Source organism: Gasterosteus aculeatus, chromosome 2 (assembly GCF_964276395.1).
Source record: "Gasterosteus aculeatus chromosome 2, fGasAcu3.hap1.1, whole genome shotgun sequence".
NCBI lineage: Eukaryota > Metazoa > Chordata > Actinopteri > Perciformes > Gasterosteidae > Gasterosteus > Gasterosteus aculeatus.
Window position 1 is genome coordinate 22,461,303 of NC_135689.1, and position 9,869 is coordinate 22,471,171.

General features: G+C 44.5%; 39 non-coding genes and 3 pseudogenes across 39 annotated transcripts; all 42 read left to right on the top strand.

Annotated features, from left to right (window-relative positions):
* Positions 1-62: 62 nt before the first annotated feature.
* LOC144399277 (5S ribosomal RNA) lies at positions 63-181 on the top strand. Its single transcript, XR_013461422.1, has one exon. It is a non-coding gene; the product is annotated as a 5S ribosomal RNA (ribosomal RNA).
* A 117-nt stretch (positions 182-298) lies between these two features.
* Positions 299-417, top strand: LOC144398954 (5S ribosomal RNA). Its single transcript, XR_013461101.1, has one exon. It is a non-coding gene; the product is annotated as a 5S ribosomal RNA (ribosomal RNA).
* A 116-nt stretch (positions 418-533) lies between these two features.
* Positions 534-652, top strand: LOC144397115 (5S ribosomal RNA). Its single transcript, XR_013459260.1, has one exon. It is a non-coding gene; the product is annotated as a 5S ribosomal RNA (ribosomal RNA).
* Positions 653-768: 116 nt separating this feature from the next.
* LOC144401680 (5S ribosomal RNA) lies at positions 769-887 on the top strand. Its single transcript, XR_013463615.1, has one exon. It is a non-coding gene; the product is annotated as a 5S ribosomal RNA (ribosomal RNA).
* Positions 888-1,004: 117 nt separating this feature from the next.
* On the top strand, positions 1,005-1,123 carry LOC144399817 (5S ribosomal RNA; annotated as a pseudogene).
* A 117-nt stretch (positions 1,124-1,240) lies between these two features.
* LOC144396286 (5S ribosomal RNA) lies at positions 1,241-1,359 on the top strand. The gene has a single exon (XR_013458432.1). It is a non-coding gene; the product is annotated as a 5S ribosomal RNA (ribosomal RNA).
* A 116-nt stretch (positions 1,360-1,475) lies between these two features.
* LOC144389879 (5S ribosomal RNA) lies at positions 1,476-1,594 on the top strand. Its single transcript, XR_013453963.1, has one exon. It is a non-coding gene; the product is annotated as a 5S ribosomal RNA (ribosomal RNA).
* A 117-nt stretch (positions 1,595-1,711) lies between these two features.
* LOC144396288 (5S ribosomal RNA) lies at positions 1,712-1,830 on the top strand. The gene has a single exon (XR_013458434.1). It is a non-coding gene; the product is annotated as a 5S ribosomal RNA (ribosomal RNA).
* Positions 1,831-1,946: 116 nt separating this feature from the next.
* LOC144397240 (5S ribosomal RNA) lies at positions 1,947-2,065 on the top strand. Its single transcript, XR_013459385.1, has one exon. It is a non-coding gene; the product is annotated as a 5S ribosomal RNA (ribosomal RNA).
* A 117-nt stretch (positions 2,066-2,182) lies between these two features.
* On the top strand, positions 2,183-2,301 carry LOC144396289 (5S ribosomal RNA). The gene has a single exon (XR_013458435.1). It is a non-coding gene; the product is annotated as a 5S ribosomal RNA (ribosomal RNA).
* A 116-nt stretch (positions 2,302-2,417) lies between these two features.
* On the top strand, positions 2,418-2,536 carry LOC144396842 (5S ribosomal RNA). The gene has a single exon (XR_013458988.1). It is a non-coding gene; the product is annotated as a 5S ribosomal RNA (ribosomal RNA).
* A 116-nt stretch (positions 2,537-2,652) lies between these two features.
* On the top strand, positions 2,653-2,771 carry LOC144397030 (5S ribosomal RNA). Its single transcript, XR_013459176.1, has one exon. It is a non-coding gene; the product is annotated as a 5S ribosomal RNA (ribosomal RNA).
* Positions 2,772-2,888: 117 nt separating this feature from the next.
* On the top strand, positions 2,889-3,007 carry LOC144399818 (5S ribosomal RNA; annotated as a pseudogene).
* A 117-nt stretch (positions 3,008-3,124) lies between these two features.
* LOC144398703 (5S ribosomal RNA) lies at positions 3,125-3,243 on the top strand. The gene has a single exon (XR_013460850.1). It is a non-coding gene; the product is annotated as a 5S ribosomal RNA (ribosomal RNA).
* Positions 3,244-3,359: 116 nt separating this feature from the next.
* LOC144389889 (5S ribosomal RNA) lies at positions 3,360-3,478 on the top strand. Its single transcript, XR_013453964.1, has one exon. It is a non-coding gene; the product is annotated as a 5S ribosomal RNA (ribosomal RNA).
* Positions 3,479-3,594: 116 nt separating this feature from the next.
* On the top strand, positions 3,595-3,713 carry LOC144396853 (5S ribosomal RNA). The gene has a single exon (XR_013458999.1). It is a non-coding gene; the product is annotated as a 5S ribosomal RNA (ribosomal RNA).
* Positions 3,714-3,830: 117 nt separating this feature from the next.
* LOC144396290 (5S ribosomal RNA) lies at positions 3,831-3,949 on the top strand. The gene has a single exon (XR_013458436.1). It is a non-coding gene; the product is annotated as a 5S ribosomal RNA (ribosomal RNA).
* Positions 3,950-4,065: 116 nt separating this feature from the next.
* LOC144397241 (5S ribosomal RNA) lies at positions 4,066-4,184 on the top strand. The gene has a single exon (XR_013459386.1). It is a non-coding gene; the product is annotated as a 5S ribosomal RNA (ribosomal RNA).
* A 117-nt stretch (positions 4,185-4,301) lies between these two features.
* LOC144396291 (5S ribosomal RNA) lies at positions 4,302-4,420 on the top strand. Its single transcript, XR_013458437.1, has one exon. It is a non-coding gene; the product is annotated as a 5S ribosomal RNA (ribosomal RNA).
* A 116-nt stretch (positions 4,421-4,536) lies between these two features.
* Positions 4,537-4,655, top strand: LOC144396864 (5S ribosomal RNA). Its single transcript, XR_013459010.1, has one exon. It is a non-coding gene; the product is annotated as a 5S ribosomal RNA (ribosomal RNA).
* Positions 4,656-4,772: 117 nt separating this feature from the next.
* Positions 4,773-4,891, top strand: LOC144400880 (5S ribosomal RNA). Its single transcript, XR_013462815.1, has one exon. It is a non-coding gene; the product is annotated as a 5S ribosomal RNA (ribosomal RNA).
* A 117-nt stretch (positions 4,892-5,008) lies between these two features.
* LOC144397996 (5S ribosomal RNA) lies at positions 5,009-5,127 on the top strand. The gene has a single exon (XR_013460143.1). It is a non-coding gene; the product is annotated as a 5S ribosomal RNA (ribosomal RNA).
* A 116-nt stretch (positions 5,128-5,243) lies between these two features.
* Positions 5,244-5,362, top strand: LOC144396292 (5S ribosomal RNA). The gene has a single exon (XR_013458438.1). It is a non-coding gene; the product is annotated as a 5S ribosomal RNA (ribosomal RNA).
* Positions 5,363-5,478: 116 nt separating this feature from the next.
* On the top strand, positions 5,479-5,597 carry LOC144399046 (5S ribosomal RNA). Its single transcript, XR_013461191.1, has one exon. It is a non-coding gene; the product is annotated as a 5S ribosomal RNA (ribosomal RNA).
* Positions 5,598-5,713: 116 nt separating this feature from the next.
* LOC144401681 (5S ribosomal RNA) lies at positions 5,714-5,832 on the top strand. Its single transcript, XR_013463616.1, has one exon. It is a non-coding gene; the product is annotated as a 5S ribosomal RNA (ribosomal RNA).
* Positions 5,833-5,948: 116 nt separating this feature from the next.
* On the top strand, positions 5,949-6,067 carry LOC144398102 (5S ribosomal RNA). Its single transcript, XR_013460249.1, has one exon. It is a non-coding gene; the product is annotated as a 5S ribosomal RNA (ribosomal RNA).
* A 117-nt stretch (positions 6,068-6,184) lies between these two features.
* Positions 6,185-6,303, top strand: LOC144399216 (5S ribosomal RNA). Its single transcript, XR_013461361.1, has one exon. It is a non-coding gene; the product is annotated as a 5S ribosomal RNA (ribosomal RNA).
* Positions 6,304-6,419: 116 nt separating this feature from the next.
* On the top strand, positions 6,420-6,538 carry LOC144396875 (5S ribosomal RNA). The gene has a single exon (XR_013459021.1). It is a non-coding gene; the product is annotated as a 5S ribosomal RNA (ribosomal RNA).
* Positions 6,539-6,655: 117 nt separating this feature from the next.
* Positions 6,656-6,774, top strand: LOC144392173 (5S ribosomal RNA). The gene has a single exon (XR_013455565.1). It is a non-coding gene; the product is annotated as a 5S ribosomal RNA (ribosomal RNA).
* Positions 6,775-6,890: 116 nt separating this feature from the next.
* On the top strand, positions 6,891-7,009 carry LOC144396887 (5S ribosomal RNA). Its single transcript, XR_013459033.1, has one exon. It is a non-coding gene; the product is annotated as a 5S ribosomal RNA (ribosomal RNA).
* Positions 7,010-7,126: 117 nt separating this feature from the next.
* On the top strand, positions 7,127-7,245 carry LOC144396293 (5S ribosomal RNA). Its single transcript, XR_013458439.1, has one exon. It is a non-coding gene; the product is annotated as a 5S ribosomal RNA (ribosomal RNA).
* A 116-nt stretch (positions 7,246-7,361) lies between these two features.
* Positions 7,362-7,480, top strand: LOC144389900 (5S ribosomal RNA). The gene has a single exon (XR_013453965.1). It is a non-coding gene; the product is annotated as a 5S ribosomal RNA (ribosomal RNA).
* Positions 7,481-7,596: 116 nt separating this feature from the next.
* Positions 7,597-7,715, top strand: LOC144396294 (5S ribosomal RNA). Its single transcript, XR_013458440.1, has one exon. It is a non-coding gene; the product is annotated as a 5S ribosomal RNA (ribosomal RNA).
* Positions 7,716-7,831: 116 nt separating this feature from the next.
* LOC144401682 (5S ribosomal RNA) lies at positions 7,832-7,950 on the top strand. Its single transcript, XR_013463617.1, has one exon. It is a non-coding gene; the product is annotated as a 5S ribosomal RNA (ribosomal RNA).
* A 117-nt stretch (positions 7,951-8,067) lies between these two features.
* On the top strand, positions 8,068-8,186 carry LOC144396295 (5S ribosomal RNA). Its single transcript, XR_013458441.1, has one exon. It is a non-coding gene; the product is annotated as a 5S ribosomal RNA (ribosomal RNA).
* A 116-nt stretch (positions 8,187-8,302) lies between these two features.
* Positions 8,303-8,421, top strand: LOC144396296 (5S ribosomal RNA). The gene has a single exon (XR_013458442.1). It is a non-coding gene; the product is annotated as a 5S ribosomal RNA (ribosomal RNA).
* A 116-nt stretch (positions 8,422-8,537) lies between these two features.
* LOC144399278 (5S ribosomal RNA) lies at positions 8,538-8,656 on the top strand. Its single transcript, XR_013461423.1, has one exon. It is a non-coding gene; the product is annotated as a 5S ribosomal RNA (ribosomal RNA).
* Positions 8,657-8,773: 117 nt separating this feature from the next.
* LOC144398955 (5S ribosomal RNA) lies at positions 8,774-8,892 on the top strand. The gene has a single exon (XR_013461102.1). It is a non-coding gene; the product is annotated as a 5S ribosomal RNA (ribosomal RNA).
* Positions 8,893-9,008: 116 nt separating this feature from the next.
* On the top strand, positions 9,009-9,127 carry LOC144397116 (5S ribosomal RNA). Its single transcript, XR_013459261.1, has one exon. It is a non-coding gene; the product is annotated as a 5S ribosomal RNA (ribosomal RNA).
* Positions 9,128-9,243: 116 nt separating this feature from the next.
* LOC144401683 (5S ribosomal RNA) lies at positions 9,244-9,362 on the top strand. Its single transcript, XR_013463618.1, has one exon. It is a non-coding gene; the product is annotated as a 5S ribosomal RNA (ribosomal RNA).
* Positions 9,363-9,479: 117 nt separating this feature from the next.
* LOC144399819 (5S ribosomal RNA) lies at positions 9,480-9,598 on the top strand (annotated as a pseudogene).
* A 117-nt stretch (positions 9,599-9,715) lies between these two features.
* LOC144396297 (5S ribosomal RNA) lies at positions 9,716-9,834 on the top strand. The gene has a single exon (XR_013458443.1). It is a non-coding gene; the product is annotated as a 5S ribosomal RNA (ribosomal RNA).
* The last annotated feature ends 35 nt before the right edge of the window (positions 9,835-9,869 follow it).

Genomic DNA, 9,869 nt, shown 5'->3' on the forward strand with positions numbered 1-9,869 from the left:
TCATTGTCAAAACTACAAAACCTTTGGAACATTTTAAAAGATTAGGAAGAGGACATACAGTTGCTTACGGCCATACCTCTCTGGCTCCGCCTGATCTCGTCAGATCTAAGAAGCTAAGCAGAGTAGGGCCTGGTTAGTACTTGGATGGAAGACCGCCTGGGAATCCCAGGTGCCGTAAGCTTTTTCATTTCTCTCTCTGGAAGAAATCGAGAAGGCATTAGAAAGTGACTCCTTTTTCATTATCTAAACTCCAAAACCTTTGACACATTTTAAAATATTAGGAAGAGGACATACAGTTGCTTACGGCCATACCTCTCTGGCTTCGCCTGATCTCGTCTGATCTCAGAAGCTAAGCAGAGAAGGGCCTGGTTAGTACTTGGATGGAAGGCCGCCTGGGAATCCCAGGTGCTGTAAGCTTTTTCATTTCGATCTGTAAAAGACACAGAGAAGGCCTTAGAAAGTGACTCCATTTAATTGTCAAAACTACAAAACCTTTGACACATTTTAAAAGATTAGGTAGAGGACATACAGTTGCTTACGGCCATACCTCTCTGGCTCCGCCTGATCTCGTCAGATCTCAGAAGCTAAGCAGAGTAGGGCCTGGTTAGTACTTGGATGGAAGACCGCCTGGGAATCCCAGGTGCCGTAATCTTTTTCATTTCTATCTGTAAAAGACACAGAGAAGGCCTTAGAAAGTGACTCCATTTCATTGTCAAAACTACAAAACCTTTGACACATTTTAAAAGATTAGGTAGAGGACATACAGTTGCTTACGGCCATACCTCTCTGGCTCCGCCTGATCTCGTCTGATCTCAGAAGCTAAGCAGAGTAGGGCCTGGTTAGTACTTGGATGGAAGACCGCCTGGGAATCCCAGGTGCCGTAAGCTTTTTCATTTCTCTCTCTGGAAGAAATCGAGAAGGCATTAGAAAGTGACTCCTTTTTCATTATCAAAACTCCAAAACCTTTGACACATTTTAAAAGATTAGGAAGAGGACATACAGTTGCTTACGGCCATACCTCTCTGGCTCGGCCTGATCTCGTCTGATCTCAGAAGCTAAGCAGAGTAGGGCCTGGTTAGTACTTGGATGAAAGACCGCCTGCGAATCCCAGGTGCTGTAAGCTTTTTCATTTCGATCTGTAAAAGACACAGAGAAGGCCTTAGAAAGTGACTCCTTTTTCATTATCAAAACTCCAAAACCTTTGACACATTTTAAAAGATTAGGTAGAGGACATACAGTTGCTTACGGCCATACCTCTCTGGCTCCGCCTGATCTCGTCTGATCTCAGAAGCTAAGCAGAGTAGGGCCTGGTTAGTACTTGGATGGAAGACCGCCTGGGAATCCCAGGTGCTGTAAGCTTTTTCATTTCGATCTGTAAAAGACACAGAGAAGGCCTTAGAAAGTGACTCCATTTCATTGTCAAAACTACAAAACCTTTGACACATTTTAAAAGATTAGGAAGAGGACATACAGTTGCTTACGGCCATACCTCTCTGGCTCCGCCTGATCTCGTCAGATCTCAGAAGCTAAGCAGAGTAGGGCCTGGTTAGTACTTGGATGGAAGACCGCCTGGGAATCCCAGGTGCTGTAAGCTTTTTCATTTCTCTCTCTGGAAGAAATCGAGAAGGCATTAGAAAGTGACTCCTTTTTCATTATCAAAACTCCAAAACCTTTGACACATTTTAAAAGATTAGGAAGAGGACATACAGTTGCTTACGGCCATACCTCTCTGGCTCCGCCTGATCTCGTCTGATCTCAGAAGCTAAGCAGAGTAGGGCCTGGTTAGTACTTGGATGGAAGACCGCCTGGGAATCCCAGGTGCTGTAAGCTTTTTCATTTCGATCTGTAAAAGACACAGAGAAGGCCTTAGAAAGTGACTCCATTTCATTGTCAAAACTACAAAACCTTTGACACATTTTAAAAGATTAGGAAGAGGACATACAGTTGCTTACGGCCATACCTCTCTTGCTCCGCCTGATCTCGTCTGATCTCAGAAGCTAAGCAGAGTAGGGCCTGGTTAGTACTTGGATGGAAGACCGCCTGGGAATCCCAGGTGCCGTAAGCTTTTTCATTTCTCTCTCTGGAAGAAATCGAGAAGGCATTAGAAAGTGACTCCTTTTTCATTATCAAAACTCCAAAACCTTTGACACATTTTAAAAGATTAGGAAGAGGACATACAGTTGCTTACGGCCATACCTCTCTGGCTCCGCCTGATCTCGTCTGATCTCAGAAGCTAAGCAGAGTAGGGCCTGGTTAGTACTTGGATGGAAGACCGCCTGGGAATCCCAGGTGCTGTAAGCTTTTTCATTTCGATCTGTAAAAGACACAGAGAAGGCCTTAGAAAGTGACTCCATTTCATTGTCAAAACTACAAAACCTTTGACACATTTTAAAAGATTAGGTAGAGGACATACAGTTGCTTACGGCCATACCTCTCTGGCTCCGCCTGATCTCGTCAGATCTCAGAAGCTAAGCAGAGTAGGGCCTGGTTAGTACTTGGATGGAAGACCGCCTGGGAATCCCAGGTGCCGTAAGCTTTTTCATTTCTATCTGTAAAAGACACAGAGAAGGCCTTAGAAAGTGACTCCATTTCATTGTCAAAACTACAAAACCTTTGACACATTTTAAAAGATTAGGTAGAGGACATACAGTTGCTTATGGCCATACCTCTCTGGCTCCGCCTGATCTCGTCTGATCTCAGAAGCTAAGCAGAGTAGGGCCTGGTTAGTACTTGGATGGAAGACCGCCTGGGAATCCCAGGTGCCGTAAGCTTTTTCATTTCTCTCTCTGGAAGAAATCGAGAAGGCATTAGAAAGTGACTCCTTTTTCATTATCAAAACTCCAAAACCTTTGACACATTTTAAAAGATTAGGAAGAGGACATACAGTTGCTTACGGCCATACCTCTCTGGCTCGGCCTGATCTCGTCTGATCTCAGAAGCTAAGCAGAGTAGGGCCTGGTTAGTACTTGGATGAAAGACCGCCTGCGAATCCCAGGTGCTGTAAGCTTTTTCATTTCGATCTGTAAAAGACACAGAGAAGGCCTTAGAAAGTGACTCCTTTTTCATTATCAAAACTCCAAAACCTTTGACACATTTTAAAAGATTAGGTAGAGGACATACAGTTGCTTACGGCCATACCTCTCTAGCTCCGCCTGATCTCGTCTGATCTCAGAAGCTAAGCAGAGTAGGGCCTGGTTAGTACTTGGATGGAAGACCGCCTGGGAATCCCAGGTGCTGTAAGCTTTTTCATTTCGATCTGTAAAAGACACAGAGAAGGCCTTAGAAAGTGACTCCATTTCATTGTCAAAACTACAAAACCTTTGACACATTTTAAAAGATTAGGAAGAGGACATACAGTTGCTTACGGCCATACCTCTCTGGCTCCGCCTGATCTCGTCAGATCTCAGAAGCTAAGCAGAGTAGGGCCTGGTTAGTACTTGGATGGAAGACCGCCTGGGAATCCCAGGTGCTGTAAGCTTTTTCATTTCGATCTGTAAAAGACACAGAGAAGGCCTTAGAAAGTGACTCCATTTCATTGTCAAAACTACAAAACCTTTGACACATTTTAAAATATTAGGAAGAGGACATACAGTTGCTTACGGCCATACCTCTCTGGCTCCGCCTGATCTCGTCAGATCTCAGAAGCTAAGCAGAGTAGGGCCTGGTTAGTACTTGGATGGAAGACCGCCTGGGAATCCCAGGTGCCGTAAGCTTTTTCATTTCTCTCTCTGGAAGAAATCGAGAAGGCATTAGAAAGTGACTCCTTTTTCATTATCAAAACTCCAAAACCTTTGACACATTTTAAAAGATTAGGAAGAGGACATACAGTTGCTTACGGCCATACCTCTCTGGCTCCGCCTGATCTCGTCTGATCTCAGAAGCTAAGCAGAGTAGGGCCTGGTTAGTACTTGGATGGAAGACCGCCTGGGAATCCCAGGTGCTGTAAGCTTTTTCATTTCGATCTGTAAAAGACACAGAGAAGGCCTTAGAAAGTGACTCCATTTCATTGTCAAAACTACAAAACCTTTGACACATTTTAAAAGATTAGGAAGAGGACATACAGTTGCTTACGGCCATACCTCTCTTGCTCCGCCTGATCTCGTCTGATCTCAGAAGCTAAGCAGAGTAGGGCCTGGTTAGTACTTGGATGGAAGACCGCCTGGGAATCCCAGGTGCCGTAAGCTTTTTCATTTCTCTCTCTGGAAGAAATCGAGAAGGCATTAGAAAGTGACTCCTTTTTCATTATCAAAACTCCAAAACCTTTGACACATTTTAAAAGATTAGGAAGAGGACATACAGTTGCTTACGGCCATACCTCTCTGGCTCCGCCTGATCTCGTCTGATCTCAGAAGCTAAGCAGAGTAGGGCCTGGTTAGTACTTGGATGGAAGACCGCCTGGGAATCCCAGGTGCTGTAAGCTTTTTCATTTCGATCTGTAAAAGACACAGAGAAGGCCTTAGAAAGTGACTCCATTTCATTGTCAAAACTACAAAACCTTTGACACATTTTAAAAGATTAGGAAGAGGACATACAGTTGCTTACGGCCATACCTCTCTGGCTCCGCCTGATCTCGTCAGATCTCAGAAGCTAAGCAGAGTAGGGCCTGGTTAGTACTTGGATGGAAGACCGCCTGGGAATCCCAGGTGCCGTAAGCTTTTTCATTTCTCTCTCTGGAAGAAATCGAGAAGGCATTAGAAAGTGACTCCTTTTTCATTATCTAAACTCCAAAACCTTTGACACATTTTAAAATATTAGGAAGAGGACATACAGTTGCTTACGGCCATACCTCTCTGGCTTCGCCTGATCTCGTCTGATCTCAGAAGCTAAGCAGAGTAGGGCCTGGTTAGTACTTGGATGGAAGACCGCCTGGGAATCCCAGGTGCCGTAAGCTTTTTCATTTCTCTCTCTGGAAGAAATCGAGAAGGCATTAGAAAGTGACTCCTTTTTCATTATCAAAACTCCAAAACCTTAGACACATTTTAAAAGATTAGGAAGAGGACATACAGTTGCTTACGGCCATACCTCTCTGGCTCTGCCTGATCTCGTCTGATCTCAGAAGCTAAGCAGAGTAGGGCCTGGTTAGTACTTGGATGGAAGACCGCCTGGGAATCCCAGGTGCTGTAAGCTTTTTCATTTCGATCTGTAAAAGACACAGAGAAGGCCTTAGAAAGTGACTCCATTTCTTTGTCAAAACTACAAAACCTTTGACACATTTTAAAAGATTAGGAAGAGGACATACAGTTGCTTACGGCCATACCTCTCTGGCTCCGCCTGATCTCGTCTGATCTCAGAAGCTAAGCAGAGTAGGGCCTGGTTAGTACTTGGATGGAAGACCGCCTGGGAATCCCAGGTGCTGTAAGCTTTTTTATTTCGATCTGTAAAAGACACAAAGAAGAACTTAGAAAGTGACTCCATTTCATTGTCAAAACTACAAAACCTTTGACACATTTTAAAAGATTAGGAAGAGGACATACAGTTGCTTACGGCCATACCTCTCTGGCTCCGCCTGATCTCGTCAGATCTCAGAAGCTAAGCAGAGTAGGGCCTGGTTAGTAATTGGATGGAAGACCGCCTGGGAATCCCAGGTGCTGTAAGCTTTTTCATTTCGATCTGTAAAAGACACAGAGAAGGCCTTAGAAAGTGACTCCATTTAATTGTCAAAACTACAAAACCTTTGACACATTTTAAAAGATTAGGTAGAGGACATACAGTTGCTTACGGCCATACCTCTCTGGCTCCGCCTGATCTCGTCTGATCTCAGAAGCTAAGCAGAGTAGGGCCTGGTTAGTACTTGGATGGAAGACCGCCTGGGAATCCCAGGTGCCGTAAGCTTTTTCATTTCTATCTGTAAAAGACACAGAGAAGGCCTTAGAAAGTGACTCCATTTAATTGTCAAAACTACAAAACCTTTGACACATTTTAAAAGATTAGGTAGAGGACATACAGTTGCTTACGGCCATACCTCTCTGGCTCCGCCTGATCTCGTCTGATCTCAGAAGCTAAGCAGAGTAGGGCCTGGTTAGTACTTGGATGGAAGCCCGCCTGGGAATCCCAGGTGCCGTAAGCTTTTTCATTTCTCTCTCTGGAAGAAATCGAGAAGGCATTAGAAAGTGACTCCTTTTTCATTATCAAAACTCCAAAACCTTTGACACATTTTAAAAGATTAGGAAGAGGACATACAGTTGCTTACGGCCATACCTCTCTGGCTCGGCCTGATCTCGTCTGATCTCAGAAGCTAAGCAGAGTAGGGCCTGGTTAGTACTTGGATGGAAGACCGCCTGGGAATCCCAGGTGCTGTAAGCTTTTTCATTTCGATCTGTAAAAGACACAGAGAAGGCCTTAGAAAGTGACTCCATTTCATTGTCAAAACTACAAAACCTTTGACACATTTTAAAAGATTAGGAAGAGGACATACAGTTGCTTACGGCCATACCTCTCTGGCTCCGCCTGATCTCGTCAGATCTCAGAAGCTAAGCAGAGTAGGGCCTGGTTAGTACTTGGATGGAAGACCGCCTGGGAATCCCAGGTGCCGTAAGCTTTTTCATTTCTCTCTCTGGAAGAAATCGAGAAGGCATTAGAAAGTGACTCCTTTTTCATTATCTAAACTCCAAAACCTTTGACACATTTTAAAATATTAGGAAGAGGACATACAGTTGCTTACGGCCATACCTCTCTGGCTTCGCCTGATCTCGTCTGATCTCAGAAGCTAAGCAGAGTAGGGCCTGGTTAGTACTTGGATGGAAGACCGCCTGGGAATCCCAGGTGCTGTAAGCTTTTTAATTTCGATCTGTAAAAGACACAGAGAAGGCCTTAGAAAGTGACTCCATTTAATTGTCAAAACTACAAAACCTTTGACACATTTTAAAAGATTAGGTAGAGGACATACAGTTGCTTACGGCCATACCTCTCTGGCTCCGCCTGATCTCGTCAGATCTCAGAAGCTAAGCAGAGTAGGGCCTGGTTAGTACTTGGATGGAAGACCGCCTGGGAATCCCAGGTGCCGTAAGCTTTTTCATTTCTCTCTCTGGAAGAAATCGAGAAGGCATTAGAAAGTGACTCCTTTTTCATTATCAAAACTCCAAAACCTTTGACACATTTTAAAAGATTAGGAAGAGGACATACAGTTGCTTACGGCCATACCTCTCTGGCTCCGCCTGATCTCGTCTGATCTCAGAAGCTAAGCAGAGTAGGGCCTGGTTAGTACTTGGATGGAAGACCGCCTGGGAATCCCAGGTGCTGTAAGCTTTTTTATTTCGATCTGTAAAAGACACAGAGAAGAACTTAGAAAGTGACTCCATTTCATTGTCAAAACTCCAAAACCTTTGACACATTTTAAAAGATTAGGTAGAGGACATACAGTTGCTTACGGCCATACCTCTCTGGCTCCGCCTGATCTCGTCAGATCTCAGAAGCTAAGCAGAGTAGGGCCTGGTTAGTACTTGGATGGAAGACCGCCTGGGAATCCCAGGTGCTGTAAGCTTTTTCATTTCGATCTGTAAAAGACACAGAGAAGGCCTTAGAAAGTGACTCCATTTAATTGTCAAAACTACAAAACCTTTGACACATTTTAAAAGATTAGGTAGAGGACATACAGTTGCTTACGGCCATACCTCTCTGGCTCCGCCTGATCTCGTCTGATCTCAGAAGCTAAGCAGAGTAGGGCCTGGTTAGTACTTGGATGGAAGACCGCCTGGGAATCCCAGGTGCTGTAAGCTTTTTCATTTCGATCTGTAAAAGACACAGAGAAGGCCTTAGAAAGTGACTCCATTTAATTGTCAAAACTACAAAACCTTTGACACATTTTAAAAGATTAGGTAGAGGACATACAGTTGCTTACGGCCATACCTCTCTGGCTCCGCCTGATCTCGTCTGATCTCAGAAGCTAAGCAGAGTAGGGCCTGGTTAGTACTTGGATGGAAGACCGCCTGGGAATCCCAGGTGCCGTAAGCTTTTTCATTTCTCTCTCTGGAAGAAATCGAGAAGGCATTAGAAAGTGACTCCTTTTTCATTATCAAAACTCCAAAACCTTTGACACATTTTAAAAGATTAGGAAGAGGACATACAGTTGCTTACGGCCATACCTCTCTGGCTCCGCCTGATCTCGTCTGATCTCAGAAGCTAAGCAGAGTAGGGCCTGGTTAGTACTTGGATGGAAGACCGCCTGGGAATCCCAGGTGCTGTAAGCTTTTTCATTTCGATCTGTAAAAGACACAGAGAAGGCCTTAGAAAGTGACTCCATTTCATTGTCAAAACTCCCAAACCTTTGACACATTTTAAAAGATTAGGAAGAGGACACACAGTTGCTTACGGCCATACCTCTCTGGCTCCGCCTGATCTCGTCTGATCTCAGAAGCTAAGCAGAGTAGGGCCTGGTTAGTACTTGGATGGAAGACCGCCTGGGAATCCCAGGTGCTGTAAGCTTTTTCATTTCGATCTGTAAAAGACACAGAGAAGGCCTTAGAAAGTGACTCCATTTCATTGTCAAAACTACAAAACCTTTGGAACATTTTAAAAGATTAGGAAGAGGACATACAGTTGCTTACGGCCATACCTCTCTGGCTCCGCCTGATCTCGTCAGATCTAAGAAGCTAAGCAGAGTAGGGCCTGGTTAGTACTTGGATGGAAGACCGCCTGGGAATCCCAGGTGCCGTAAGCTTTTTCATTTCTCTCTCTGGAAGAAATCGAGAAGGCATTAGAAAGTGACTCCTTTTTCATTATCTAAACTCCAAAACCTTTGACACATTTTAAAATATTAGGAAGAGGACATACAGTTGCTTACGGCCATACCTCTCTGGCTTCGCCTGATCTCGTCTGATCTCAGAAGCTAAGCAGAGAAGGGCCTGGTTAGTACTTGGATGGAAGGCCGCCTGGGAATCCCAGGTGCTGTAAGCTTTTTCATTTCGATCTGTAAAAGACACAGAGAAGGCCTTAGAAAGTGACTCCATTTAATTGTCAAAACTACAAAACCTTTGACACATTTTAAAAGATTAGGTAGAGGACATACAGTTGCTTACGGCCATACCTCTCTGGCTCCGCCTGATCTCGTCAGATCTCAGAAGCTAAGCAGAGTAGGGCCTGGTTAGTACTTGGATGGAAGACCGCCTGGGAATCCCAGGTGCCGTAATCTTTTTCATTTCTATCTGTAAAAGACACAGAGAAGGCCTTAGAAAGTGACTCCATTTCATTGTCAAAACTACAAAACCTTTGACACATTTTAAAAGATTAGGTAGAGGACATACAGTTGCTTACGGCCATACCTCTCTGGCTCCGCCTGATCTCGTCTGATCTCAGAAGCTAAGCAGAGTAGGGCCTGGTTAGTACTTGGATGGAAGACCGCCTGGGAATCCCAGGTGCCGTAAGCTTTTTCATTTCTCTCTCTGGAAGAAATCGAGAAGGCATTAGAAAGTGACTCCTTTTTCATTATCAAAACTCCAAAACCTTTGACACATTTTAAAAGATTAGGAAGAGGACATACAGTTGCTTACGGCCATACCTCTCTGGCTCGGCCTGATCTCGTCTGATCTCAGAAGCTAAGCAGAGTAGGGCCTGGTTAGTACTTGGATGAAAGACCGCCTGCGAATCCCAGGTGCTGTAAGCTTTTTCATTTCGATCTGTAAAAGACACAGAGAAGGCCTTAGAAAGTGACTCCTTTTTCATTATCAAAACTCCAAAACCTTTGACACATTTTAAAAGATTAGGTAGAGGACATACAGTTGCTTACGGCCATACCTCTCTGGCTCCGCCTGATCTCGTCTGATCTCAGAAGCTAAGCAGAGTAGGGCCTGGTTAGTACTTGGATGGAAGACCGCCTGGGAATCCCAGGTGCTGTAAGCTTTTTCATTTCGATCTGTAAAAGACACAGAGAAGGC